We start from the raw sequence: 27,131 nt of genomic DNA, 5'->3' as shown, positions 1-27,131 counted from the left end.
AAGAGGTAGAAAAAAGAATTGCATTCTAGATTTGAAAGGCAGTCTGGAAGGATAACTGACATAGGAAATAGAAAGGTATTGCTAAGAAACAGCTAATAATCTGGCCAAAAAGTATTCTGTTGTTCAGTTGTATCCAACTCTTCATAATACCATTTGGGGTTTTCTTGGTAGAGATATTGAAATGGTTTGCCATTTCCTTCTCCAGATCATTTTATAGATGAAAAATTGAAGCAAATAGGATTAAGTGAGTTGTCCAGGGTCACACAGCTAGTAACTATCTGAGACCACATTTTAACTATAAAAATGAGTCTTCCTGATTCTAAGCCCAGTGCTTAATCCCTTTTGCCACCTACCTCCCCACAAAAGAAATGTGTCTGAAAAAAAATAATGTAAAATAAGTTTGGAAGGTAGATTAAAGGTTTATAATGTAGATTAAAGATCTACAAAAAATTCTTGAAGGAATTCCATTTCAGGTTAAGGAGTTTGTCATTTTTCCTAGAAGGCAATAGGGGAACACTAGTGATTTTTTAAGTATCAAAGTATGTTATAGTCTGAAAGGTAACTCATGAATGTAGGGGGTAAAAACCCCAACATAGTATACATGAGATTGTAAGCTCCTTCAGGGCAAGTTCTGTTATTTGCCATTTTCTTGTATTCCCATTGTTTAGCACAGTGCCGGACATATAGTAAGTGTTTAATAAATATTTATTGAATTGAACTGAATTTCAGCAAGACATTTAACAAAGTCATTTCAGTGATATGATATCTATGAGCAAAATAAAGGAAGAGATGTGTCTTAGCTAGTATTGAATTTAGATTAATATTTTAGCAGTGGAATGACAAAAAGCACAGATGAATGAAACATTGCTCCCCTAGAGAAGAAGGTCTGTAGTGGTACACCCAAGATGCTTTATTTGCTCTTGTTTTATTGTTGTTTATTTATTTATTTATGTTATTTATTTATTATTGACCTAAATGAATAATTGAACATATATAATATCATAAATATATACATATATACACACAAAGAAAATATGATACAGAGAGATATATGTTTAGTATATAGAAGTAGATATAGAATATAGAATATATAGAGACTATATGTTATGTTCTCTATAGAGTCTGTAATGTACTATACCTCTATTTTTTCCCACACAGTGTTATGCCACAGTCCCCTTTTATTGTCGTGCTTCAGTTTCCTTAATTGTTCTGCCTCAGTTTCCCTAAATTGTTCTGACTCAGTTTCCCTAAATTATCCTGCTTCAGTTTCCCTGAGTTGTTCTGCCTCAGTTTCCCTGTTTGCAATGCTCCTTTTCTGCCCATTAGAACTGAGATAATTAGGGCTGTGGAGATCAGCCATTCCAGAAGATAAGACTCCAGATGTCCCATTTGGCATTGTTTATAACTCTAAGTTTCAGACTTCCTGGCTCTAAGCTGGACACATCCTTAACTCTCAGTTTGTCAGAATTTATGGTCCTACCCCCCCAACCTGTCAGAACAGGATTGATGGTTCCTGCCTGGAGATTCCGAATCATCAGAGTTTGGACTCTACCCCTCTTTGTCTTAGAGCCCCAAGCTTGGAGCCAAGGATATATATGTCATTGAGAACTCACATTCAAGGTTGAATGCTTTGGGCATCAGCTCTGGGGACATCAAGACTCCAGCACAATCTCCCTTTCAACAAATTATTTAAAACTCTCTAATCTCTATCTTGCCTCACTTTCTCTGGCATTACAAGAGGAGAGAGGAAGACAGAATGGAGAGTTCTATTGGTTGTTTCCCCATAAAGGAGGGATGAAAGCAGGAGCAGGGGAATTGCTCATGGGCTCTTACAGCACTAACACACATGCAGAACTGCCAGAATATAGAAAGGAGGGGCGGTTGCTGAGTGAATTAGAGATTAATCTTCTCTGGATGTTTGGGTGCTTAGCTTTTTAGCTGCAATCAGTTTGTCTTGTGTGCATAATTTTAATTTTAGAGAGATTTGAGTGGTCAATAATGTCTAGAAAATGTGTAGTGTCCCTTGTTGGTTACTTGACCTAGAAATTACATCTTGTGCATTCTTTATCTATGCCTTTTCCTGAATCATCCATAGAGGATCAGCTCTTTTCTCCTTTCTCTAGCTCTTTTAATTACAAAAATACCTGGGCCACACTTAGACTGATTCTTTTCCCTCACTACTTGACTGATTGGTGTCCTTTTCTTGGATAAGCCATGTCACTTCTTGGGGAAATTAATGGGAAGAGTTTAAACTGTAGTACATGATCTCTCAATTCCTTTACAATTCTGAGTCCTATTATCTTGTCTTTTATGTTTTTCACTTATTTCAGTCATGTCTGACATGGAAATTTCAGTCCATGATGTCACTTGGAGTTTTCTTGGCAGAGATACTGGCAGAGATTGTCCAGCTCATTTTAAAAGTAAGGAAACTTAGGCAAAGAGGGCTTAGTTGCTTTTCTGGAATCACAGAGAGAGTCAGTGGCTGAAGTCAGATCTGAACTGAGGTTTTCCTGACTACAGGTTCAGTTCATTATCTATTGTACTACCTAGATGCCAGATATTTCATACCACTTATTTAGTCAAGTTTTATCTGTTAGCTAATTTTTTGCAGCCTCATTGCTCTTCTCATTCCATCAATTATATATCCTAACAGTGATAAAGGTAAAATATGAGGATAACCTCATATTTTATGTTTATTATTGCGAACAGCAGACAGAATAAGGGGGATATTAAAGCATATAAATGATCTATAACTAGATAATATAGTCCTGAATCAAGAATTGACTGCTTCAGAAAATAAATAAATAAATCCCTTCAAATTTTTCTCAGGTTCTAGTTCAAATTCTGCTTCTGATGCTTTTCAGATGTTTAATTCAAAATGATGATTTCTCTTCTCTGGTACTAAGATTTCTCATTTATGAGGAATGAAGGCATTGGATTTTAGATGATTTCTAGATTTCCCATGCAATTTTAGTTATAAGGATTTAGGAAACAATGATAACTTTGATTGTGACTACATCATCTTTTCACAACATACAAGAGGGAGGGATGGTCCTAATAGTGGTAGTTTTTATTGCCCTATGAAATCAATGAAAAACCATATTAGCCAAATTAAAATACTTCTACTTATATGTGACATACTAGGAAGAAGGGATTTCAAGTACAAAGACCTAAATGTTAGTTCTATACTTGATAGCTCTACAGTGGTTCTCAAACTTTTGTTTTCAGTATCTTTATCCTCTTAAAAATTATTGAGGGTATATCTAAAATGTTTTTGTTTATCTGGATTATATTTATATTATATTTTATATATAATATATATAGATTATATTTATAGACATTTACCATATTGGAAATAAAAACTGTTTTTGAATTTGTAGACTCTCTAAAAGGATTTCAGAGATCTCCAGGATTCTCTAGACCATACTTTGAGAACCACTGCTCTAGAACATTGATCAAGTCATTTGACTTTCTTAGGCCTCAGTTTCATTATCTGCAAAATGAGATAGCTGAATTAAACTGTCTCTAAAGTTACTTTTACTTCAAGTTTTTTGCGTTATTATTATTAAGTACTATTATTGCTTTTTTTACTTTTATATGGTATTATTGAGAACTCATAATTTTAAAAAATGCTTTGTTAGAAATATTTAGAAGAAAATATTATACTATTCCAATTTTAAATTTAATTCCCATTCATAGCAGCACTATTACTTCTTGGTTTCTTTATTCTTAGATGGTAATGTAGAAAAACCAGTTAAAAAAGTTAGAGAGTACAGGGATATTAAGTAATTCCAGAGTTTCTTCAAGTAGTTATGTCAACTAAACTGAATGGCATTTTAGAATACAGATTGAATTAAAAATCCATATTCATCTTACTATACTTTGGCTATTTTTTTCCCTTTTAGATTCAAATTCAATATTAATTAAGATTATAGAATAATTTCAGTTTTTTCTATTTTTCTATTTTCTTTCCCTCTGTCTGTCTATGTATGTATGTATCTATTCTTTTACCTACCTACCTACCTCTTTGTCATGTGCTTTTAATTCATTCATGGTACCAAGATTTATTCCCTAACCAATATGTAATCATTAACTATGAAATAAAATGCAGGTTATATTAAATCAACTTGCTCTTTCAAAAGACTTCATGTTTCAGACAAGAATTGATTTTGTGAATGTATGTGTATGTGAAAAGAAATTATTTTTATTTTGATCACTAGAGAAAAAGGTGAGAAATATTTGTTAAAGTTTCTAGATTCAAAGAAATCCTTAATTATGGTATATGAAGGTAATGGAATATGATTGTTCTGTAAGAAACAATCAGCAGGATGATTTCAGAGAGGCCTGAAGAGTCTTATATGAATTGATGCCAAGTAAAATGAGCAGAAGCAGGAGATCATTATACACAGCAACAACAAGATGATACAATGATCAATTCTGATGGATGTGGCTCTTTTCAACAATGTGCTGATTGAGGCTAGTTCCAATGATCTTGTAATGAAGACAACCATTTACACCCAGAGAGAGGACTGTGGGAAATGAGTCTGGATCACAACATAACATTTTCACTCTTTTTATCGGCTTGATTGCAATTTATTTTCTTTCTCTTTTTTTTTCCTTTTTGATCTTATTTTTCTTGTGCAGCAAGATAATTGTATTAATATGTATGCATATATTGAATTTAACCTATATTTAACATGTTTAATATATATTGGATTACTTGCAATTTAGGGAAGGGAGGGGAATATGGGAAAAACCCAAGGTTTTGCAAGGGTCAATGTTGAAAATTTATCCATGCATATGTTTTGAAAATAAAAAGCTTTAATAAAACAAAAAAAATCCTTAAGTTTGGGTTGGGAGGGAGAAAGATTAAAGAGATCTTTGAAGGGATGTTAGCTGAGAGAAATGCTTTGTAATCTGTATTTCATTGATTTGGGGAGTTCCTAATAAGGAACTTTCTCACTGTAGGTTGAAACTTTGTGATTCAATGTTGGGGAGTTGTGTGAGGACATAAACAGCTTATCCAGGGTTACACAGACAATAATGTGAACTAGCTTCAAGGGCAGCTTCTTTTATATTATGATACTTTTTGTACCTTGTAAAATATGGTAGAAATATGAATATCTTATAGCAGGAGTGAGAGAGGAGACGCCACAGTTTACTGAAGAATTCCAGCAAACAGCACATTTTGACAGGGGGTGGGGTAGTTAATCAGTAATTACTACTAGCAAAGTTTTTAGATTCACTAGTAGGTCTTTGGGTTCTGGACTGAACCCTGCTTTACTTTATGGGAAGGAAAGAATTCTGTCAAGTATATTCAGGCTTTTCTTACTGTTCCTCTCTTTTCCCTTTCTTTTTAAATCAGTCACTTGGTTCAATCAATATTTTGAGGATTACTTGGAACATTAAGAAACAATTATAAGATTGAAGTCTTTGCAAATTTCTTTTTATAGAATTTGTAGATAGGGTTAGTCCAGAGGTGCCAACTCAGGATAGAGATTGAGACATTTTCTTTTTGATATGATCAGTATAGGAATTTGTTTTGCTTGACCATAAGTATTTGTTAAGAGGGTTTTATCACAGGAGTGGGAGACAGGATAAGAGTAAGGGTGTTGAAGTCATCTCTTTGGAAAATATTAAATTTTCAATGTAAAATTTTTATTTGCACCTCAGAAATAGGCAAACTCTACATATCAGGATTTGATTTATTCTTTTGTTGAAGTCAAAATGTTAAGAGGTAGAAGAAAAATAATGCAGATTAAACTTAAATATATATCCTTTTTTGTTTAGTTGTTTTTTGTGTGAGATTTTTTTTTTTTTGAGAGTCAATGATTAAACATTTTTCCAGTAAAGATCTCAGTGGTAAGGAGAGAAAACAAGTTTTTGTTAAGTATAAAAATTAATTTAAAAATTTTTAAAATAGAGTAAAATATACATATATTGATGTCTAGAACAGTCTAGAGAGCTTAGGAAGTAATCAGGCCAGAGAAATAATAATAGAGACATCCAGGGACATCTGAAGACTTGTCCAATAAACAATCAGAGACCTCTACAAATAGGAAGGCCAAATTATTGAAGGAACTTGTTTGCTTAGAAACTTTGGTGATTGGCACCTACTTTCCAGTATTCATGCTGGCCAGAAGCCTGACTTGTGGCTGGAACTTGCTGGATATGTATGCTTGCACAATTAGAGAAAAAAGCTCAGTTTGTCTTTGGTTATCAAAATAAATCCCATAAGCCCAGAGCCTGCTTTCAATGTTTTATTTCAATTGTTGAAGAGGAAAACCAAAACTTCAAATTGGATTTTCTTAATTCCACTGGCAAAGAGGAACTAAAGCTCTTAGAAATATAGCCACTAAACTATTTCCAAGAACAAATTAATCTCAAACATTGGCTTCTTCTTTCCTGATTACCCCTCTTTATGCTACTTAGTTTTTCACAAATTAAATTAAAAGTTTCTTTTCCTGAAAAGAGTAAAAAGAAACAATAAAAATCTCATCATCATAATATCTCAGTGATGTTTCCATTGGCATCCTCAAACTGAAAGCAGGGTGTAGAGACATGTGAGCTGGGAAGCAGAAAGATACAATGCCTCTGCTCATTTGTCTCATTTCAGTGGCTGATATAATGACCATAAAATTTATCCCAACTGGGAGCCAGAGGGCCCTACAGGTTCAGACATCCCAGGAGCCCCTTTTTACCCCTGTTCTATTACCCCAATCACATCCCACTGGACTTAGCTATGTGTGGGATGGATACTAGACCCCGTTTCCCAAATTAACTAATCACAGGGACATCTTCAGGTACAAAGAGAAAGCATTTATTTAGTCCCTACAGAGAAAGTCCCAGACACACACCTGGGAGCCATCCCAACTCCTACCATGTACTTGTGGAACCTGACCAGCCAGAAGTAGAATACTTGGTTAAATAGGAAAAGACCTAAGCCTTTTCATTGGATAGAATAAAAGGACGTAACCATCCTTGACCAGTTGTCACCAATGTTGTTTGCTTCCCACAAGCCACTTTCTGTAACTTCCTGAGGGTCTGAACTTTAGAGACCACATGACTCCCTGCAACCTAGGGTTCAAGACCTGATCTTCCCACTCAGGGAATAGGGATCATGTGACTTAGTCTCAAACTGAGAAAACTTCATCCAATCAATCCCATTCAGTTATTTGCTTAGCATATAATAAGCACTTAATCAACACAGTTTCAATTATTCATTCACTTCATTCCATTGATTCTCAATTATTCAATATCTGATTGAGGTGATTGACAGTGATAGCAAAAAGATAATGGAAGTAAAGGGATCAGCTGCTTTATATAAACTGATTCATCCTCATGATTAAAAAAAATAGCTGAATTTAAGATAGTACTGGGACTCAGGACTGAAAGGGAGTTCACTTAATCAAATATCTGCTTTCTGATAGATAAGTGGATAACACTTCCAGGAAACTAGTCTCTTCATCATCTCTGTAGCCACAGTTAGTTTGGACATATCTCTCTTCGAGAAAGGGGCTCCCAAATTGGCCAAATTCTTTATAGCAAAGCTTTCATAGATTTTGTTGCATATTTACATATTCAAGTTTATGCTTCCATGAATTCATCATTATGAGTAGAGTATTCATGTTCTCATCGGTGTTGATATTCTCTCCATGGATGGCAATGTGGATCCACACATGTCTTCTTCTGAATCATTCTTGCCTGTATCTTTCTATAAATACCCCAGAAGGAATCTCAAAATTTCAGCAACATTTAGCAGTTATTTGTGCAACATTTGAGACTGTTTGGTACTCCTCACTCAATAATGACTGTTTCACTACACATACAGAAATGATTATAGTTTATAGCAGTTTTCTTTGTATTAGCAAAGAATTGGAAATCAAGGCTATTAGTTGGGGGATGGCTGAACAAATTATGATGTATGAATGTAATGGGATACCATTGTTCCACAAGAAATGATGAGCAGGCAGATTTCAGAAAAACTTGGAGTTACATGAAATGATATTAAGTGAAATGACCAGAGCCAGAATAGTATACATAGTAACAATACTGTATATCAACGTTGACAGACTTCTTAGCAATACAATGATCTAAGATAATTCCAAAAAACTCATGAAGGAAAACAATATCCACATCCAGAGGAAGAATTATGGACTCTGAATGTAGATCAAAACATACTATTTTCATTTTTTTTGTTTATTTCCTTTTTTGTGGTTTTTCCCTGATTCTGATGTTTTTTTTTTCACAATGTGACTAATATGGAAATATGTTTAATATGATTGTATAACCTACGTTCTGATGTATAACTCATACTAGATTGCTTATTGTCTTAGACAGCAAGGCAGAGCAAAAGGGAAGAAGAAAAATGTGGAAATCAAAATTTTATAAATGTTGAAAACTATATTTACATGTAATTGGAAAAATAAAATATTATTAAGTGGGGGAAATACTAATTGGATCACCATTTTTTGTAATAATGTGGGTCCTTGAATATGTCTTTTATGACACTTCTCATATGTAGTTTGTCCTGGAAAATACAAGCAGCCCACATAGCATAATGAGAAGACAAGTCTGGCTTCTATTTTGGCTTCGGACTCATATTGACTTGGTGATTCTGGGCAAGGCAGCTATTCTCTGAGTGCCTTCAGTCAAATCACTAAAATTATAATTTACAAAAGTTTTTGAGCTACATTGCTGAAGGAAGCTGCTATGTAGAAAATTCACTATGTTGATAAAATAGAAGTCTTTTGAGGTCATCTCGAACTGTAATTCTAAGTTTTTTCCCCCCAGAACCTAAACCCTTTCACCAATGCCCCATACTCTTAGCTTCTTACAAAAAGGATAAACATATATAAATTTTCTTTTTTCTTATTTTTCTTGTGGTGCTTTTCTCTTTTATATAGTTTTTTGACTCATACTTCAGTTTGTCTGTTGTCTCCCTATAAAAATCTTTGTGTCCAAAGCCATATCTTTTTTCTTGTTCTCTGATTGGCTATATTAACACTTTTTAAAAGAACACATCTTCCAATAAATTTTCTACTGAAACTGACCAACATCCCATAGTATACGCAACATTTTATACTCTTGATGCCCTCTCCCTCCAAGGGAGAATGGTCATATATTTTATCATGCCTTTCCTCCTTCCCTTCCTTTTAAGAAACCCACCTCACAAGTTTATTTATCATCAAAGTATAGCCATTCTTTCTTCTCCTTATTGTAGCCAACTAGCTCCCAAATGTCATTTAAAGTGGTATGGTTTGAGATCAGGTGAGGCTGAGTTTCCCTTTTCTAAGCCTTTCTCAAGCAGTTGATTCATCCATCTCCAGGATTTTGTTAGCAAAGAAGTCACCAGTTCACAACTGATTTGTAATGGAAAACATGTAAAAAGCTGCATGTTTCCTTGTGCCTTATATTTTACAACTAAACATTTCAACTAAACAAACTGAAACATTTATGCATTTATTTTCCCTTATAACAAAATGTCTTTCTGCTACTCTTTATCTGCCTGCTGTCATCCAGTATACTATAATTCTTCTCTTCCGTGAGCAAGCAAAATTAATTTTAAGTTTAGTGAAGTGACAGCAAAAAACAAACAAAAAATTATACTATGGTTAAGCTTGTGGGCCACAGATAACAGATTTTTATCTTAATAATGACAGAAATGTACTATTGTTTTTAACTTAATATTTTTCCAATTACATTTACAGATGCTTCTCAACATTCATTTTTGGATGATTTGAGTTCCAAATTTTTCTCTGTCCCTCCATCTTTTCCCTAATCTTTTCCCAAGAGACCAAGCAATCTGATATAGGTTATATATGTACAATCAATCATGTTAAATGTATTTCCACAACTGATCATGTTATGAAAGAAGAATCAGAATAAAGGAAAAACTATGAGAAAGAAAAAAACAAACAAAAAAAGTGAAAATAATATGCTTCAATCTGCATTCAGACTCCATAGTCCAAAATAGTTGATCATTGCACAATGTTGCTGTTACTGTGTACAGTGCTAACTTTACTCATCATCTGTTCATGTAAATTTTTCCAGGTTTTTCTGAAATATATCTGCTTATTATTTCTTAAAGAACAGTAGTACTCCATAATATTCATATACTATAATTTTTTCAACCATTTCCTGATTGATCAGTGTTTCCTCAATTTTCAATTCTTTGCCACCACAAAAGGAGTTGGATACTTTAACGTGTATAATAGTTCTTACTATGTGACTGTTACTATACCAAGCATTTTATACTAATTATCTCATTTGATCCTCAAAACAAGCATGGGAAGTGAGTATGAATATTATTCTCACTTGACAGATGAGGAAACAGAGGTAAACAGAGATTAAGTGACTTGCTCAGGTTGACACTGCTTGTAAGTTTCTAGAATGTGAATTCAGGTCTTCCTGACTTCAAGCCTTACCCTCTTTCGATGCACCATCTAGCTGCCATCATCTTTCTTGGTTCTTAAAATAATTTAAACATATCAATTCAAAGTTTTCAAACTGTTGGGTTTTTAAAAAAAATTAAAGTACTGGAAAATTTTTCAGAAAAAGGAACTGCCATTTTGCTGGCAAAAAAAACAGCAGCTTGTTACAGAAAATGTTCCATATGGCTTATTTGCTTTGCTCTAATTGTCCCAGGTTCTTAAAGTAATAGTAAAACTTTTTAAATATCCTTTTCCTCTAATCCATCAATTTATATTCAATTGACACAACACTTCCCTTGATATTTCTTTGATAAATGTTATTAATAATACTCTTTGGTTAATGTTATTTTTTTCATTTTTTAAGAAGATCTTGGCCTTCATTCTCTACTTCGTTCTGATACCAACATCTCCCTTCCCATATAAGGTCTTGATTTCCCTTTTACCAAGCAGGTACTGGATAGTTGTTTGTCAGGTATATTATATGCTAGATTCATGTTTCAGATAATTGCTGCAATAGATAATCTACCTTTATAGTCTTTTCTTACTAAGTAAGATTTGTACCAAATATAAGGCAGCAGAGAGTATCAGGAAAAATTTGAATTTGAATCCTACATCAAATACTTAACTAGCTGTGTGATTCTAGGTAAACTACTTAATCTCTCTTGGGCTTCCTCTATAAAATTCAGAAAATAATAGTACATATTTCACAAGGTTATTGGGAAGATCAAGAAAGAATTTTTATAAAACTTAAAGCACCATATAAATGTTAGCAACTCCCAGCACCAGCACCCCACCACCACCCTCATGACTGTTTCTGCTACTTTCACTGCTACTACTACCACCACCATATTATTGTTACTAAGCAACTTCTCTTTTTCTTCCTAGTACTACCACTATTATATTACTGTTACTACAGCAACTCTTATTCCTCCTCCTCCTCTTCTTACTCTTCCTTCTCTTACTACCACCACATAACTGTTATTATAGCAACTTCTCTTCTTCCTCTTACTATTATTACACTATTACTACTACTATCACCAAAATTAATTATAAAAATCAAGCTATTTACAATTCTCTTGTTGGTAGCTTGGCTAGGAGAAACCTTTATGAGTGTTGTAATATGGATTATCATTCTGTTAATGTATGACAAGAAATATCACAGCTAATGTGTCATTCTTCTTTAATAAATATTTTATTTTGACTTGTAATAACTTTTCTCTTTTTTAAAAAAGTTTTGAAAGACTATTTTAAATGATTACATTTGTATTCTTCTTTCATGTCTTTCGTGTGAATGCACATATATGTGTGTATTTTCTGCATGGAAATGTTTTTCTCTCTATCAAAATGATAAGTACTTTAAGGGCTGAGGTCATGACTATATCTGCATGACAGTGGCAAATGAGATATGATCAGAAATATACCTCAGTCAATTTGCCATAGCTAGGCAGAGTGTTTGGAGAGGAGGATGGTAGTCTGTGAATACAGGTTATACCAAATTAGACCCAATGAAGCTTTGGGTGACAGCTTATCTTCTTGTGGTTTTGTCTAGGGTCTATATCTCTTTCTTAGCTTGTTAACTTCAAACTGTCTAGGAAAAGGCTCCAATCACATGATATCATCCTTAGCATCATATCTCAGCAATACTTTTTCAAAAACCTCCTAATTGGTTTCCCAGTTCTGCCCTTTACAGAATTATCAATTATTATGACTGAAATTAAGATATGATATGTATCCTTTTTTACACACACAATCTTTAGTTATTTCTTATTGTCTCTTGGATAAAATATAGTATGGAATTTAAGGTTCTCTCTAATATGATCTCCAAATACTTTCCCAATTTTACTTCTTGTTTGCCATTTTCCCATTAAAATATAAGCTCTCTAAGGAGAAAGGCTGTTTTAATTATTTATTTTTTTTTAGTTTTGAGTGCCTTACATAGTGTCTTTCATGCAGTAGACACCTACTAAATGTGCAATTGAATATGTGATTCTATGAGACAGGCATTTTAGGCATATTCCATTATTTTGATTGAGAACCATAGGTAGAATACAAAAAGTTAAAATATTCAGTGTGAGGAATGTCATTGACCATCTTCTTAAAACCACCTTTTGTTTTATGTAAGCATTGTTAGGAAGTTCTTAGTTGTGACTCATGATTTTGTCCTTGTTTCGTAGCCCTGGATGGCTGAGTAGTTACAGAAATTCACTCTTGTCAGACAAATAGAGTGAGATAAGCATGGCACCACTGCCCGGGCAAAAGGGAATTTTTGTCTATTTTTTTTTCACTTCTGATGATAAAATAATGAGATCAGGAAGAAAGTTGTGGTTGCCAAAACATTCTTCATCAAACTACTTGATGAAAGGGGCTTCATAAGTTTTAAGTCTGTAATATGACTAAAGTGTTAGGCTGGTATGCATCCTGAGAAAGTGGGGTGTTAAAATACAGAGGGTGCTAAAAGCTTCTTTTACAAAGAAATATTTTTAGAAACATTACAAATTAGAGTTGATAGCAGTATCTAGCAAGAACTAGAACACACATATAAAACATGTAATAATTCTATTATGTTGTTAAAACATGTAAAAATATGTTCACTTATGAAAGCAATATGGAGCAATTTTAGTTTGTGAGCATTAGACTCCAGAAAGTTAAGTATCCTCCCCCCCCATTCAATTACAAAACTAAACTTTAAATATAAATAAATAATATAAATAAAGAAGCACTAATTGAAATCACTGAACCATATAAAAAGGATTTGTTAGAAATATAAATCTGATTTTTGATCTTTGAGTAAACAAAGGGTGTTTTTACATGAGTAATGAGGTAAAGGATTGAGGCAATTATTTAGCAAATTCAGGCTAAAAATCCACCTTTGCTTCCTTTTTTATGAATGTATCTTACAGAAGCATTTGAAGAAAAATTATTTAGAAAATTACCTATTTGTGCATTTTAAAGGTTCTGTGTGTAAATATAGTCTTTACAATAATTTTCTAAACATGATAAGGAGGTAGGGCCAACATTGCTTTAAATATTAAGTAAAAAAAAACAACATTTAAAACTCATTAGAATGTATTATTTTTTAAGCCTCTATTTACTCTAATCTCAGTTGAGATACACTTACTATGTCTGAGTTTTCAAGATTATTGATGTTGAAGCAAGAAGTGAATAACCTTCCTCTCTCTTCAGTGCCAGGGCTCTGACCACAGAAGAGGTCTTAACTTTTAAAATTTAAGAATTTGACTAACAAAATGTAATTTTTCCAAGCTATGAAATTCACAGATGTTCAGCCGATTTGCAGCTATGGTAAATGGAGTTTCAGGGGATATTCAACTGTATTTCTTTCTTTCAGAAGAAAATGTCATTTGCCTCCAAATTTGAATTTTTTATTAAATAATCCAAATTGTTTAAATAATTTTAATATATGGGATATTACTACTCAGTATTACAGTTTAGTTCTACTGACGTGATGTTAAAATATAAGCCTTAGAAAATTCTGGAATTAAAGATGCTTTAGCAGGTTGATTGTTTTTGATGACACCCTAAACTGATTAGGCACACCCTCCCTTCTAGCATTAAATCTTCAGATACTGGGAGCTTTTTCTCTCTGCATCTGTAATGTGAGTTTAAGCTCCACCATCTCCTTCATCTGTTGTGGATTGCAAAACTAATTATAAAATACAGTAATTGTAATTAGGAATTGATTTGAATAGTTTTCCAGTGTGAGTGGGTTAGGTCTACTTGTTTTTTTGTTTTGTTTTGGGTTTTGTTTGGGATTTTTTTTTTGGTTGTTTTTGAGGAAGAATTATCAGAAAACTAGACTTCTGAGTATTATTGATTATTGAACTGTAATCATATAAGAAAAGAAGACTCAGAAACATAAATGATTGTATCTACCTTCAAACTGCAGATAATTTCTATCTGAATTTTTAAATTAGTTGGTTTACACATACAAGAAATACAGTAATTTTAATAAGGATTTAAAAGTTTTAGATGATTATTTTTTAAACTTTGGAGATGGTGTGAAAGATAGGAGCAAACTTCTCTATAAAGGAGACACTGCAAACTGGTTAAATAACAAACTCACAAAAACAATGCTTCCCAAAGCTGATACAGGGTGGTGGGAGTACTATTTTCCTACTCAGACTTATTCCTGTTCTTGTCTCACTGAAGTGGGGGGATCACAACTAGTTAACTTTTTTAAAAACTCCTAATACAAAAAGACACGTATGCAGTTCTGGTCTCCCTTGTGCTCTCTCTCCATATGTCTCTTCCTCTCCCTCTGCCTTTCTCTTCCCCACTCCTCCTTCTTCCCCCTCTTCTCCTTCCCCTCCCTTTTCTTCCTCTTTTCCCCCTCCTCCCTCCTCCCTCCCTTTCCCCTTATCCCCTCCCCCCTGTCTCCTCCTCTCTCCATCTCCTCCTCCCCTTTCTGATCCCCGGCTCTCTCACCTCTTCCCCTTTTCCCTCTTCTTGCCCCTGCCACTTTCTCCTCTTTTCTCCCCTTTTTTGATACGATCGCTAATACTTCTCATTTAGAGGCAGCTCCTTTGATCTAAGGAGATTATTGTAGATGCATGAAGGACACAGAAAGCTCTCCATGCTTTTCAAGGAGGAGATTTGGCTCCAAAATAGGACACTAAGCCTTTCAGCCTCCTGCTTATTTACCTAGTCAGCAGGAGGCTGTGTCTCTGGGTGCTTAGTGGACTCCTGGGGAATCGGGGGGAAACAAAAGCAAGCAGTGACAGCGGCTTCAAATGTGGGAGTATGCACCATTAAAGAAAGTAGTTGCTAATAAGGGCCTGTGAGACCCAGGTTTCCTTGGTTTCCATGACAGTTATTAGGTACCATAGAAATTGAATTGTCTCCCACAATGCTCTTGGGGGAGAAGGGGTGCTCCCGGTGACAAAGCAATGTAGTTATGACTTGCCATAAATCGTCCACGTGAGAATGCAAAGAGAACAAAACAACACAAAAACTCCCTGGATTCTTGGGTCTTTACGTTGTTTTCCCCTAATTTGGTACACTTGACTTTTGGGGAAGAAGACCCTGGCTGATGCTGCACAGTGTCTCAAACACTATTTTCCCCTTTTTGTTTAGAACTGAGCTTTGGCAAAGCAAGGATGTGAACAATTACACAGGTGGGCTACTCAGGGGGAGTGAAGAGATCAGGCAGCCAATCAGGGACTGGCAACCTCCAGCACTGCCAACATGCCCCTCCAGCAGATTTCTGTAATCCCAGCGAGGGAGACTGCCAGCAATGGGAGAAGTTCATTGGGCAGAAACAAAGAGAAGAACAAGAAAGTGGAGGTAAGAGGAGGTTTGATTTTGATACAAAAGGACAAGCCAAGCTCCAGCAGCCAACCAGTATTCACGGCTCCATGGGATGGATGGCGCCCCTCGTTTAAGAGCAGCTGCACATAGGGCTTCTGTGGGCGATAATAGATTGGAATAGAATCAGGTGTGAATAACGAGAACATAACTCAATATGTATCTCTGAGTTCTAGAGGGAGAGAAAAGAAACTGAGACCATGAGAACATTGACAGGTTGGAATTCCTGCAGGCTGATTAATGTTGTGATTTAGTTACTCATAACATTTCTCTTAAGATACTACGATACTTCTGTTGTAAGCTTTCTCCCTCTACCCCACCCCTTTTATGTATCCTGCCCCGGCTGATGAATAAGGACTATTTCATTTTATTTCTTGGATTTGGTTGTTGATATATTCTAAAAGTGCTATCTTTTCACAAGCCAGACAGATTTCTGGAAAATAAGGTCTTTATCAGAAGTAGAGAGAAGCTGATAATGTAGCAAGTGACATTAAATTCAACTCTCTCTGTATGTCTCTATTTCTGTCTCTGTCTGTCTCTCTCTCTCTCTCTCTCTCTCTCTCTCTCTCTCTCTCTCTCTCTCTCTCTCTCTCTACCATGCCTTTCCCCCCCCATCCTCCCATGGTATATATTTTCCCCTAAGTTTATGTATTTTTATAAGAGACTCTTCAATTTGAAAGCTACTCTAGAGAAAGGTAATATGCAAATAATTAAATTTAGACATTATTGTAGCCAAAAGAGAGTCCTTTCTGATTTTAAGAACAATTCTAACTCATTTCTGAGGTGGTAAAATGGGGATATTAGTTGAAGATACTCTAAAGGGCTTTATATAAAATAAACTAAGCAAAAGGGAAATCTGGAGACTGAATGTCAGAAACCAAGCCCTGGAACTTAAATCTCTTTATCCATTCTAAGCGGTCTTTGCCTGGTATAAGGGTTTCATTAACCTTTTAAGAGACACAGTGTGTGTGTGTGTATTTTTCCCCCTTCCAGTTCTGAATTTGAATTTTTCTTTTGGGAAGTATTAAGTATGTGTCTAGTAAGGGAAGAAAAAAAAAAGACAGCTATGTCAAGAAATGAGGAGTAAGAGAATGATGAATTCTAAGACATCTTTTATAACTATCTGTTTAGAAGTTCCTGTGACCTATTGCAAAAAAAAATCATTTTGAAAATCAACAGGTTATTAATGTAACTGAGATTATTGGATAGTAGAATATTTCAGATATGCTGGCTTATTGAGATTGAGAGACATTCTGGGTTTAGTAATTCTAGCCTTTTGACAATGCAGGAGATAGTATTTTGAACTTTCACAAATTAAATATCCTTGAAAGATGAATTCAACTAGTAGCAGAAAGTAGTGTTCCTCCTTCCCTAATACAGGTTGTTCTGTTCGCATATTTCAGATTTGTCATGCAGCAGAAGTGATGGCTTCAAGGGATTTTGGGATGATAGTGGGGATGAGGGCAGAGGAAAATAGAATAATTTTTGGAGTTGGTGTCATATATTAGAAAGAACACTGTCTTTGTAGCCAAAGGATCTGGGATCAGAATTGACTTGTGTGACCCTGAGTCTCTAGTCTTAGTTTCTTCATCCTTAAATCCAGAGGATTGGATCTAATAGTTTGTGAGTTCCTCTTCAAATTATATGGTATATGTATGTGTATTAGGGGGGATCCTGTGGCCGTCAGTCTATACTGAATGAAATGAAATATGCAAAGTTTCATAGTGTGCAACATAGTTAAAATTCTTTGGTCTGTTTTAAGGGAAGTTAAATTTGATGATAATGTTGAATGGAAATATTAAATGGGGTGTTTATTTACCATCCAATAATTGTCAGCAACTATTCTGAATGGGGTATCGAGTTATTCAAGTTTGCTTTTTCTCTACTTCTTGTTGTTATTATTGTTTGTGGGAAATGTGTTTGAAGAGTCAGACAACTAATAATTAAAAATGGAAGACTTTCAGGAAATTGAATAAAATGAAAGCAAGAAAAATTGAAAACTTCTATTAGAACTTAAGATTTAATCAGCAGTTATAGACATTTAATGAAAATCTTATCTCTTGAATATATTGATTTCAGATATGGGTGTGAACAATGTTACCCTAGAGAAAAGAATGGCCTTATTGATGAAATGGGTTGATTTTTAGAAACAAAGGAGTAAGTGCCCTTAATGTACATTTCTGCTTCTCGCTTGTCCAAGTCAGATCTGGCTGACTTTGGGAATGTCATTAAAACTCTTTGTTCCATATGAGGTGGAGCAGAAACTTAATTCTTATAAAGAAAATAGGCAGTTTGAAAGAAGCACCTTATGAATTATAAGAGGAATTTAGAAAAACTTGGTAAAGTTTGTCAGATTTGTTATGGATGGCTTACACAGAACCAAGAGAACAAGATACATACACAGTCCACAAAAATATACATGCAAACAACACCAAAAGGTGGTTGAATTCAGAATATATGTAATGAATGACCATTATAGCTACACTGCTAGGAGGCACAAATTGTGAGTTTTCCTATATTCTTCCTTGTGCCTACTTGGTGGAAAGGTACAGATATAGAGAAAATCATATGCTGTTAGATTGTAAAGTTTGGGCTAGCTTCCTGGAGCCCTCGGATCAGCCAGAGTCAGGATAATTAAAAGTCCTTGGTCCTTAGGGGGAGAAGCAGGCAAACTGCCAGGAATTTACAAATATCTCTTCTCAATTCTGGAGTCCAGAATCTCCACCTTTCTACTCCTGGTCCTGCAGCCAAGTGAAGTCTTGCCTTTCTCATCCCACCCTCTAATCCTTGCCTATGATTATCTTAACATCAACCACTGAGCCAGCACCAATGGTGAGAAGATCCATTTTCCTAAACATATTCTAATAGAGTTATTGTCTCATAGCGAATAGGTAATTAGCCTTAAGTGCTTGGTTGTCTGATTCAAGCACACCTTTTTGGAGTTTCAGCCCTTTACATCTCCCACTTTCTTTTATTTTAGAACACAGGTGGTCACGCCCTCCCTGACTTCTCAGGGAGGTGAGAGCCCCCAAAAGGAGGTGATCACGCCCTCCCTGACTTCTCAAGAAAGGAGGTGAAAACACCAAAAAGGAGTTGATCAAGCTGCCCCCCCCCCCCCAGACTTCTCAGGAAGGGAGGCAAAAGCACTAAAAAGCAGATGATCACACCTTCCCTGACTTCTCAGGAAGGGAGACGAAAAACACCAAAGGGCAGTGGGGAGTCAAGCCAGATATTGTTAGTGGGTTTCTGGGCTGAAGGGTCTAACTAGAAACAGGTATACACAAACCCATAGCAATAACACAGAGGCTATTAGGGATGACCCTCCCCTCAGTCAGTGCAGGCTCGATGTGGTGTAACAAACATGAATTGTACATACAAGTAGTGATATGACAAACAATATAAAATCAACATGGTGTTGTAAAACATTTCCAGAAGTCCTAGAAGGAGGGAATGTAAACAACAATTACACATACGCCTTTTTCAGCAGCCAAGAGATAGTCTAAAATCAATCTATTGTCTGTTACTTCACATGTCAGGGAATCCAATGATTCCCAGATGTTTTTGAAGTCCTGCAACAGTCTTTTTATGTGTTAGGGAATCCAATGATTCCTGCAGATTTTGAATTCTTGTGTCAGTTTTATCATTTCTCAGAGAATCCCATGATTCCTAAGGGTTTTCAAGTCCTACAACAGTCTTTTCATGTCTTAGAGAATCCAATGAATCCTGAGGGTTTTGAAGTCCAACAATTTTTGATGTCCATGAGTCAAACGCCATAACAAAATAAGCACCTTATTCTGGCAAGACAGTATTGTGGACTCTACCCAAATAAAATTTTGTCTTGAAAAAGTTTAACCTACCTTTTTATCATCTAATTTTACCAATCATAAAATCTGGCATTATTGATAATTTTATAACCCTTAACCTTACCTCTTGGATTAAGATGATGGGAGGTATTCTTAGTAAATAACACTTTGGTCTGCCTAAATTTGGTTACCTGGGTTGGAGGAACAGTTTGCAGGGCAAGTGTTCCATCTGTGGGCTTGGCAAGTCTAAATGTACTTATTTTAGTGTATTTAGAAAATGTTTGTTACTAATTTTCATAAGCTAGTGTAGAGCTCATGATTAGAATCCATGCAGGATGTCCTCTACAGTATGGTAGGTTTTCTTGAAGTACTCATTACAGTTAGCCAAGTTGACTAACATCCCTAGAAATACAAGAAATCTTGTACATATTTCTATCTGGAATGTTATCTTTAGAATGACCAGTATTTATCAGACGTCTCATAAGTATTTTTCTAGATTATTTCCTTAGAAATGTAAATAAATGTGACTTTGGGTCACTTTGTACTAGGCAAAATTATATACCACTACAGCATTGGTTGTGGCAAAAAGTAGCAACTGAGTGAATAATAGCAACAAACCACAGAAGTCATTCAGGAAATGAGGAACAGAATGGAAATTGGGGAACAGAAAAGTAAGGAGACTGGACACAGTGAAGGGGACGGCATGCAGAAAAAAATAATTTTCTTAAAAATTTAAGTCACAAAAATATGCTTTTTTGCACCAATCAAAAAAAAATTATCAAAGAAAAAAATAAGCCAGAAAAATTTTCTTTCTTTTTCCTGATTCATACACTACCTTTTTTTTTTTTTTAATCCTGGTAAAACTATTTTGTAGTTATTGATCAGAGAGCCTGATTTAAAATTTTTTTTCTCAGCTTTGCCAATTCAACTAATCTCATTGAGCTTAATTTTCCTCATGCATTAAAGGAGGAGTTTGAATTATGGAAACCCTGTTTCATTTTAAGAACAGTGATTGACTCATATTAATTCATCTTCCTAACATTTCCTTGAATCCCTGATATTTGACTGTCCATATTTCTCACATGCCTCTGAGTGGGGAGCTAAGATTTCCTCATCTCTCACCACTTCCATCTCATCCCTCATCTTTATTTCATCTGGCTACAAACTTCTGGTGAACATTCCAGTGGTCTCTGACTTTATTTAAGGAAATGTTAGGACCAACTGAAATTTTTATAGTAATAAAGTAATCATTTACTTATGGCAAATAAGGTGCCCAAAGATAACTTCTTTAGACATTTGCAAATGCCTTAAAAAAATTATCACTTCATTTCCCTGGATATCACTGTCAGAGTTTGAGAGCTGATATATCCACAAAGTATATAATGTGATTCTGGCTAGTAGACTGTAAGCCCCCTTGAGGGCAAGGACTGGTTTTTGTTTGTTTTTGTATTTGTATCCATGGGGCTTAGAATAGATTAATAAGTGCTTCAATTGAGTAAAAGCTATAGAAATATAATTTTGGGTAAGATATATTCTTGTTTTATGAATATTGCTTTCTATCAGTTTAGTAATAGAAAGTAGCAAATATTTTTAATGATGTAAAAAAATTAAGACAGTAGGACAGTGGACAGATAACTCTGGACTAATTGGAAGACCTGGATTCTAGTCTCAGCTTTACCTCTGACTATTTGAGTAACCTTGAACAAAACCTTTTATTTCTTTGAGCCTCAGTGTCTAGCTTCTTCACACACAGAATGAGGGAGCTATACTTAATTTTTTCCAGTGTCTCTCTAGCATTATCTGATTTTTCCTTTCATCCTCAGCTTTGAGAGGAAAGGGTCATTACTCAAAGCTATACTCAAGAGGAGGCAAAGATCTTGATTCCTCATATTAGACTTGCATTTTAATATGGTTGATCTGTTTGTAATAGATCTTGAAAATTCAAACAAGGTAAACCCTCAAAAACTGCTGGGAACAGGAAGGAAAAAGCTGAAGAAAAAGAGTCTGTGGATTAATAGTTTCACAGTAATACCCACAGAAAACTGGCTTTGGAATCATGAAGACATGATTCCAAAGTATAAGGAATATATACTTTCCTCTTATACTTTCTAGCTTTGTGATGAAGGGAAGGCATTTAATTTTTTGGTCAAGACTGAAAGTTGAAATCAAGCAGTTAAGTACTAGCACCACTAGCACCACTACTTGCTGCCATTACTACTACTACTACCATTTGCTATAATTTCTCTTGCAAATGCAGAATGTGGTAAGGATAGTATGGTAAAATAGAATAGTAGAATGATATGTATTAAGTTGAAGGACCTGGTTTCAAATCCCATTTTTTTCTACTTGTGGACAGTGTGATGTTAGGTAATCATGTAACCACTGTGGGTCTGTTTTCTTATCAATATAATAAAAAGAGGATTTTGAATTAGGTGATTTCAAGGACACATCCAACTTTATGATCTGTAGCTATATGGAACATCTTAAAGTTGTAGCCATTAGAATTCTGAGTAAAGGATTATTTCCCCAATGACAAAAAAATTGAGCCACATTCATACCAGTGGGAATGCAGATACTCCAGAATTTCTTTCTAACAACCAGACATAATTCAGTTTAAGCAAATATGCACTTATCTCAATGGGCCTCAAACTTTTGGATTTAAAAGCCCTTTATACTCTGAAAAATTATTGAGAACTGCTAACAAGTTTTTTGTTTATATGGATAGTATCTATCTATATTTAACTTATTAGAAATGAAAATGGCCTGTAATTAGTATGAATAATTCTGGTCTCCAGGTCCCCATACCACATTTTGAGAACTATTCATCTAGCTAAATGGGAGAATGCCTGGAGACAAAAAAACTAATCTTTCTTATTTCTCTTTGAAACCACTTAACACAATCTTGAGTCTAAACAGGAGAATGGAGATCCATGTACTTGGAATATATTCTTCTAAATATGATAATATTGTTAATATAGTTTATGTAATGAAAAACAGAAAAATACATTTGCCTTAAGTAATGAAATTATAATTTGCATTAATTTTTCTTGCTTAAAACAAAATAACACATTATTGACATGAATGAAAACAATTAATAATATCTGACACCTGAGTCGGCATTTTAGAATTGTATATGAAATTAAGTGTGTGTGTGTGTGTGTGTGTGTGTGTATGGAAAGTCCCGATTGATGTCTTTGGAATTTTTTTTTTTAATCACTATTAAATTGCAGTTTCAGAAAATCTACATTCGTCACTTTTGCCTTGTAATTGACTAATCTGGAAAATAAGAGAAGGGGCTGTTATGTATATAAAATAATGAAGTATGACTTCACAGGCTTATTACCTTTGATTAGCAAATATTTACCTCCCTTATTCTCACCTTGTGCAGGGAAATTGCTTGAGTCATCATGAATGAAGAATACCCAAATCTGAACTTGACTGAAATAGAAGAATAAAAACCTTGACTCATGGATCAGCTAGTCCCTATGACATTTGTTCCTGGAAAAAAAAAAGACTTGAAAAATACTTGTCTGAAAATATCCAATGGCTTGATTATCCTTTCTTTTTCAGTCTCCATTCCTGGAGTGTCATTCCTCTTCTTTTCAAGACCTAGCTCCAAAGTCAGTTATGTATATAGTTTTCTCTTGGGTCTCTACTGAAGATGATTTCTCCCTATTCACTTTTTCCAAGATTATCTGGTTTGACTTTCTCCTTTATCCCTGTAACATTCTCTCTCATGTGTATACTTGCATCCATACTTATTTTATTAGTTCAGCAGACTAACAGCTACTTGAAGGCAAAAATGACATGATTTTTCATTTTCTTTTAATCTCTAGAGACTAAACTTAACAAAAATTTCATTCTATTTCCTAGATAGCTTTAGAAAAGAAGACTGCAGATCTAAAATGGGGTTAATAATGTGCCTATCTCATAAGGGTTATTGTGAGATTAAGTGAGATAATATTTGTGCTTAGCACAAATCGCTCAGAACAAAGTAGATGCATAATAAATACATATATTTCCTTCCTCTTTGAAAATGATTCTATTGAGGACTATCAATATTCAGTCCTATAAATCTTTTCTTACTCTTTGTAACTCCATTTGGGGTTTTCCTGGTAGAGGTACTGAAGTAGTTTGCCATTTCCTTCTGCAGATCATTTTATAGCTGAGGAAACTGAGACAAATAGAGTTAAATGATATGTTCAGAGTTCCACAGGTAGTAAGTGTCTGAGGCCAAATTTAACTCAGAAAGATAATTCTTCCTAACTCCATTGAGGTCAATACATTCTGTAATTATTGCCTTCTAAGAATAAGAAGGTACTCTGAAATCTGCACTGAATAAGCTACATATGAAGTGTTATATTAAGTTTTGAGGTCACTGATAAATTGGGGGGGCCTCTGGAATGAGGAAAGGCCTTGACCTCGTGCCATATGCAGATCAGATTAAGGTAGTGAGAATGTACTTCCTGGAGAAGAGAAGACCCAATAGAAACTGTGATAACCATCTTCAAACATTCGAAAGGCTATTGCGTGCAAAAGGTATGAGACATTTCATTTGATGCAAGTGTTCAGAAACAGGAGCAATGTAGAAGTTACAATGGAACAACTTTAGGTTTGATGTTAGGATATACCAACATATAAAAGCATAGCGTGAGCTACTACTGACTTATTTCTCCATTGGAGATCCAAAAGGAAAGGAAAAGTGACCTCTTAGCCACATTTTAGAGCAGGGGTGGAGAACGTCCAGCCTGTAGACTGTATAAAGCCCTTGAAATCATTTGGTCTGGTCCTGCCAAGGCAACTGCAGGCAATGATAGCTGAAAACTAGGTCAAGGACCCACCCACTGCTTGCTTGAGTTTTTAAGTTGATAATTTTGCAAAGTATATTATAAATATTCAAATGGCCCTTAACAGAAAAAAGGTTCCCCATCTGTGTTGTGGAGGATATTCTTTCTCAAGTATACTTTGTACTAAATGGTCATTGAGATACTTTGCAAATGTGAAACTTTTTAACTTAATGAAAAAGTCCTCTTAATTCTTAGCTACTAAAAATTCTTTAGTTGTTATGCTGTTATGACTATTCACTGGAAGACACTCTCAACACTTCACTATTCAATAAGAAACAATCCACTTGTGGGAGAAATATTGTCTATGTATGTTTTGAAAATTAGTGAAGCATTTGGAATCTATCTCTATGATGCAACTTGCACAGCAATGTGAATCCTTATCTTGAGAGTTTTTTTTTTTTTTTTTTTTCTGAGAGCTATCATATCTCTCCTCTGCTTGGTTCAGGTTATTAGAAAAAATCCCATTGCTTAGAGCGAAAATAATGTTCTTTTGGTATTAAACAGTTGGCAATAATTTTGCTACTATCTGTATACTTGTGGCAAAGTAATTCACACTATAGTTTATCTATCTGAAGATATGTCTATATATAGACAAATTAATATGTAAGTATGTCTGTATATAGATATATAAAAATGTATTGTCAATACTTTGATGTTAAAAGTATATAGAAAGCAGCAGAATGATTACTATTTATTACCACTAGAACATTATTCATATAATATTTCTTAGGTATAAAATATGCATATAAATATTATATCTATATATGGTATATTTTATATTTGTGGAAACATATAATTATATGTTTAGAAAAAGCCTTGATAATTTAAAATTTTACCAAAACTTTTGGAACACTGGGTGTGTGTGTGTGTGTGTGTGTATGCATGTACATTCAAGTTTGTATCCCAGTATATTTTAATATGTTGGTATTCTTTACAAAAATGACATCATGTGCCCATTAGTACCTTTAAACAATACACATAGAAAACAAGGTCTTTGATTGTGAATCTGAAAACATGAAGACATCTACATGATTATTAAGATGTAGTGTAATAGGATGAAAGAGTACTGGACTTTAAATCAGAAATCCTAGGTTCAAAAATCACCCACCTCTGATACCAACAGCTGTGTGACTATGTACAAGTCACTTAACCAGTCTGAAGTATATTATCTTTGAACATTCAGTTTACTGATCTGTAAATTGAGAATAATAATCCCTTTCATAACTAACTCACAAAATTATAATGAGTTTTGAATGAGATAATGCCTATGAAACTCTTTTCTCATTAATGTGCTAAATAAATGTTAATTTTAATTTTAATAGTCTAGATCGAAATATATTTACTTTTTGTCCTCTTTTCATTCTTGACCATTGATTACATTTTATTTCCAAAAGAAAAGAATTTTAATTCTTTTGAGGTTGATTTTTTTTTTTTGTTTTAGTCCTAGATTATAGAATTTCTCCCTTTCATAGTTAATCTTCTTTAAGCTTCAGTTAAATGCTTGAGAAAATATTTAGGAACCACAAATATTTAAAATACTTCACTTTTCTTTTTTATTTTAATTCACCTTTATTTAAATAATGTTTTCCCCCATTAGCATTTTATAAATTCTGAGCAAAGTGAAATCAGCCAACTGAGAACTTTTATATTCACAGAGATAGTGATTATCTGATTTCATGAGAAAATGGGAAAATATTTCTTTTCCTGTTTTCTATCACAGATGTTTTCTTTTCTATGCAACTTCATTTTAAGTTTTATTTAAGGCACCACAAAGACAGCAGTTTTTATTGTGTTGTTCAGCTTGTAATGTACTAAAAACAGAAGGTAAAATACTGCCCCAAAATACTGTAAGCAAAGTTTATTTCTTTTGGTAATCATGGTGGATATTGATATTTGTATGCAAATGAAAAGACATTTAAGAAGTTGAACTATATGGAGGTAAATAAGTGTTATAGTATCAGACAGCTGGTAAAGACCTCAACTTAGCTATCCTTTTATCCAGTCAAGACTTTTAGCTTTAGTATTCCTAATCTATCCAAGAAAGATGAACTATAATATACTTGAATTATGACAAGAGAATGTGAGCTACCTGAAAATGCAGAAATGACCTGGAGTGTTTATCTAAAGAGCTCTATTAAAATTGTACTATCAATATAGAGACTATCCTTGTGCCTTAAGATGTAGTCTGGGGAAGGAAAGCCACTTTCCTTCTTCAACACAAATAAAGACATGATGCAAAAGAAACTATGAATATCCAGTTTTATGTCTTAGAGGGTAGATGGTTCTTGGATGAGACAGATGAAAAATGGCTCATAAGATGAGACTCAAAGCTGTTTTTGTCCATTCCTCTTACAAGAAATTTACATCCACAGTGGAATGAATATATGCTTGGTGAAGGATGACTTCTGTTCTCATCACAGGTTGTTTAGTGTTATTTATTAGCCAGATTCTTATAATCAACCACACTGACAGCTCCTTTTCTTCCCTGCCTTAAGTTTCGGATGTATCTTAAACCTTTTAGTTAATGAGGGCATATCATGGGAAGCAAAGAGGGGATATGGTGTAATGTTCATATTACGGACCTGGACCTTTTAGCTAAATTCAGAAAGTTGCCCTTTCCCCCCAATGTCAAGCTTTCTTGTAGGTGACACAATTTGATAACTGGTTATTTAGATAAAGTAATCCTTGCTAGTATATTATCTGTTCCAAAATAAGAGTCTTGGTTC

The 27,131-nt window shown here is 34.4% G+C and overlaps 1 protein-coding gene across 2 annotated transcripts in view; it reads left to right on the top strand.

Moving 5' to 3' along the window:
• Positions 1 to 27,131, top strand: part of MARCHF1 (membrane associated ring-CH-type finger 1) — a 1,010,725-nt gene that overhangs the window by 465,622 nt on the left and 517,972 nt on the right. Inside the window, exon 3 of one of the 2 annotated variants that reach the window (XM_031942769.1) lies at positions 15,525 to 15,734. The exons of the other annotated variant lie outside the window; for it this stretch is intronic. The gene's annotated coding sequence lies outside the window, so the exon portion shown is untranslated. The remainder of the gene's footprint in view (positions 1 to 15,524; positions 15,735 to 27,131) is intronic. 2 annotated transcript variants of the gene reach the window in all.

This window comes from Sarcophilus harrisii, chromosome 6 (genome assembly GCF_902635505.1).
Source record: "Sarcophilus harrisii chromosome 6, mSarHar1.11, whole genome shotgun sequence".
NCBI classification, from domain to species: Eukaryota; Metazoa; Chordata; class Mammalia; order Dasyuromorphia; family Dasyuridae; genus Sarcophilus; species Sarcophilus harrisii.
Note: the sequence above shows the minus strand (reverse complement) of the source record. Positions and strands in the feature narration are given on the sequence as shown.